Here is a 4,000-nt window from a genome sequence, read left to right as displayed (position 1 = left end):
TATGGTCTTCAAAACTGTAACAGTATTTTTAAATAAAGGATAGATTTTTAGCTAACTCTTGCTTATGTTATCACTTATTAAGTTATATTTTAAGATAGGACAGTAATTTTATCTTGCATCAAAATGTGCGGTGTCTTAAGTTAAGTTTTAACAGAAAATCCTTTTACCAATATTATCGAATCATCGAATGAAATTCTTATACAAATATTATGTCATATTATTTTCCGTTTACATAGTAATTATCGTTGCGATTTTTTAAATTAATCTTGACATTCTTAAATAGAACATAACGAATAACTTTTAATAATTGCTGTGGACTTATATTTCAAATAGCATGAGTAGTCAAAACTAGGCTGAGAGTTTCGAGTGTCTATTGAAAGGAGAGACGGTTAGCACTCCCCTTGACAAGGATGGAACACATAAATGGTTAAGGGCACAATCTTGAGCACATTTTTTTATCCCTGTAGTTCCGGGACAAGAATAGGGCTACGGTATCCCCTGCCGTAAGAGGCGACTAAAAGGGGGCTTCTGGGGTCGTGGGTGGCAAGAGTGGGAGCTCGAACGGCCCGGCCAACGGCCCCGGGACGGACGGCGATATGTGTGGTCGCATACCGTCGTACACACCAGACGGTGCAGCGAGCGTTAAGCTCACCTGGGCGGAGCCCTACGTTGCAATGCGCAAAGAGGACTCCGGTTGCGTTCCTTTGGAGATCCCGGAGTCCTATTCGCAGCGCCGAGGGCGGTCACCGGGGGGGTTTTAGTCCGGTAAGAGTCTCACATAACCACATAACCCAGTGTCGCTCCCACGGCCTCGGGTACCTTTTGAAGGTTCCCCCTCGTGAACAAAAAAAAGGCTAAGCATTTCGAAAAATAAAAAAGTGTGTGAACTTCCAGAACAATACAAGTACCTTATTATATGATACGTAGTGGGCATACGGCGGTGGGAACGTGGCGAGCCGCTCACGCTCCGCTCCGCGACACCATTTATCTTTCATCCCGCGGCGGCGCCTGGAATAACAACTAAGAACACTGCGAGATGCGGACGCCAGTGCTCATACACAGACACGTTTTTGTTGGAAAATTCATTCAAACATGAACATATTACACCCATTTATCTTGACACGTTTTACAGAAGAATACAGATGTACTAGAAACAGAGAGTAGACTCTAGTCTAGGGACCTAATATAGACCAGTGAGACACGCGATTGAACGCCACACGTCTGCGCCCTCTACGAGACTACGCGGGTCTACAAATATTGCTCTACGCCGGACGATTTATATGTGTCAAACGCTTAATTTAAAAAAAAAACTACGCCAGAAAGAGGGGATGGATATGAATGTATGACTATGAGTGTATGTAAACTGTAAATATATAAGTTTAAAAAGTCGTAAATAAGCTTAGAAAAGGTCAATGCAAATAGTATATCTGAACAAATCATATTAATGATATTTGTAAGAATTCTACGCAATATTTACAGAGCACTAATTAAATATATCTTGCGAGTGGCTGGATAGATGAAAATCGCGCACAAGCACGTATTAGATACAGAAGAATGATACAGCGTTCCGGAAGCGCGGAGTTCGCAATTCGGCAACAATCTCCGTTATCACGTAACGAATTACTGCACGCCCTCTGCGGGCGAGGGGGGAGGTGGAGGGGGATACAAGTGAGTTTGGCGCTGCACCATAATACACCGTACCAAATAATATTTCTCACTAGTTTTCCGCCGCCGCTCTGCTAGCGAGTTCATGAGGTAGAAATAGATGTGGCGGTGGTGTCGCTGGAGTCGAACCGCAGAGGCTTCTATCACCTTCAAATTTGATATTGTTTGATTTTATTTCTTGTAAATTTAGTTAATAAGAATCTCATATTTCAAACGCTCAATAAATATTTTTCCAAGCATTTTTTAACTTTCTACTGTCTGCCACAACATCAAAAACCATTAAACTTAACTTATATTTATAAAATTTGCAAGTCTAGTCACCAACTTTCCAACTTATAAACTCATATTAAATACAAATCTTTTTTTTTTATTTTTTTATATAATATAGGAGTAGCAGACGAGCATGCAGTCCACCTACTACTACTACCACCTACGGCTACTGCCGCCCATGGACATCTGTAATCAACCCCAGATAGGATTAGATATTCCTACCTGAGGTCGTCCACAGATGCGCCGCTACCTCTGAGGACTAAGCTGGAACGCCTCGGAAAAGTATATCCCTTACCACACCCTTCAAAACGGAACACCGCAATGCCTAAAACTGCTGTTATGAGGCAGAAATAGGTGTGGCGGTGGTGCCGCCGAAGTCGAACCACAAAGGGTTCTACCACCTTCAAATCTTCAAATGTTTATCTTGTGGTACGATAAAATACTTCAAACTAGAAAAATACAAGCCAAATGCCATTGTCTCATATACAATGCTTGAATACCGTATAATATAAATGTTAAATAATACTATGTAACATGTAATATATTAATATAATAAAATTATTATACTTAATACTTGTAAAAATATTTTTGTTACCCCTGTAATTATTAATAGCGGATCGTATGTTCCGCCAAAATTGACTCATTTATTTTAATTTCCCGCGTTAGGGATCTCATTACGCATTATTATAAGCGGATTATTTCGAAGGAAAAAAATTGAGGTCAATTAACAAGTAACTTCCCAAATCAGGGCGTACCGTGAAACTGATGGCTCATTGTTGTTATTTGGAAGGTTTGTTCAAATTCAAATTCAAATTCAATTATACAGGGTGAATTTTTAAAACAGGCCTTCAGGGCCAAATCCGAAACTATAAGGAATAGCGAAAAATGCTGAAATGAGTTACGAGGCCGATTTTGATAAAAACTAAAACTGCATCATTACTTTTTTAAAATGATTTTTTCCCTAGCCAGGAATCGAACGAGTTCATTTTGAAAAATATGAAACCCTCTATATTATTCTACTATCTGATAGTGTTGCTTATAAGGATCAAAATCTGGAAAGTAATGATAAATGACAAACTAAAGGAAAAGCCTCAATTTTAAGAAAATACATATTTTTTCATATTAATTTGGCAGTTAAGTTCCCGCCATTCATCAATTTAAACTTTTTTTTTGGCTTAATGTTTCTAATCATTCGAAACAGAGGTTTGTTTCCCAATAATTTATATTTTTATGTCCGACTTAGTTAAGGTTATTTTTAGGACCATTAAAATAGATTTAACTTGCTATGGGCGGAGTTTCGTTTAATACAGATGTAAAGTTGACAATTTGCGAGAATTACTTTTTAGAGTCAAATCCGAGTGATTACTAAAAAAAAAGATATCACATTTACATTTCGTCTCTTAAAGATAATGTAGGCCAATCCAACTCAACAACAACAACACTCGTCATGTGCAAATTGATAGACGTCACACATCTACACTCTTCCTCAGGATGTGTTCTTCCACAGTGATCAGTTGATATTATTTTATGATTTATAAAATAAAATATTTTTGAGTGGAATTCAATTTTGTTTTCTTCCACAGATAAATTGATGAATGTAAATTAAATAATATTGTTTTGTTCACTTAATTTTCATGAAAGAGAGGTGGTGGTACGAGCCGAACACTACTCACGCTTGGGACCTCCGTCGGCCACGGACGATTTCTCTTGAAAATATTGTTTGACCGGGATAACCTTAATGTGATTAAGCGGCCTTATTAAACCAGCATTCTACAGTCCACTCTTTCATTTGTGTCCCAGGACCCTAACACATTGTCAGACCCTTAAATAGTCAATGATGAACTGGCTTTGTAATTTCATTAGAACCTATACCAAATATCTTCAAACACAACTGAATTATTCCCATCGGTTGAGGAGTTACATATTTTTACTCCGAGACACATTATCAGACCCTTAAATAGTCAATGATAAACTGGTTTTACAATTTAATTAGAACCTACACCAAATATCTTCAAACAAAACTCAATTATACCCATCGGTTGAGAAGGTACATATTTTGTCTCCA

General features: G+C 38.0%; 1 non-coding gene across 1 annotated transcript; it reads left to right on the top strand.

Moving 5' to 3' along the window:
• Positions 1-366: 366 nt before the first annotated feature.
• Positions 367-457, top strand: LOC140750505 (U6atac minor spliceosomal RNA). The gene has a single exon (XR_012103221.1). It is a non-coding gene; the product is annotated as a U6atac minor spliceosomal RNA (small nuclear RNA).
• The last annotated feature ends 3,543 nt before the right edge of the window (positions 458-4,000 follow it).

Source organism: Epargyreus clarus, unplaced genomic scaffold (genome assembly GCF_041222505.1).
Source record: "Epargyreus clarus isolate Ecla_fem2 unplaced genomic scaffold, WU_Ecla_fem_2.2 ptg000019l, whole genome shotgun sequence".
Lineage (NCBI taxonomy): Eukaryota > Metazoa > Arthropoda > Insecta > Lepidoptera > Hesperiidae > Epargyreus > Epargyreus clarus.
The sequence above is the reverse complement of the archived record's forward strand: the minus strand, read 5'-3'. Positions and strand labels throughout refer to the sequence as shown.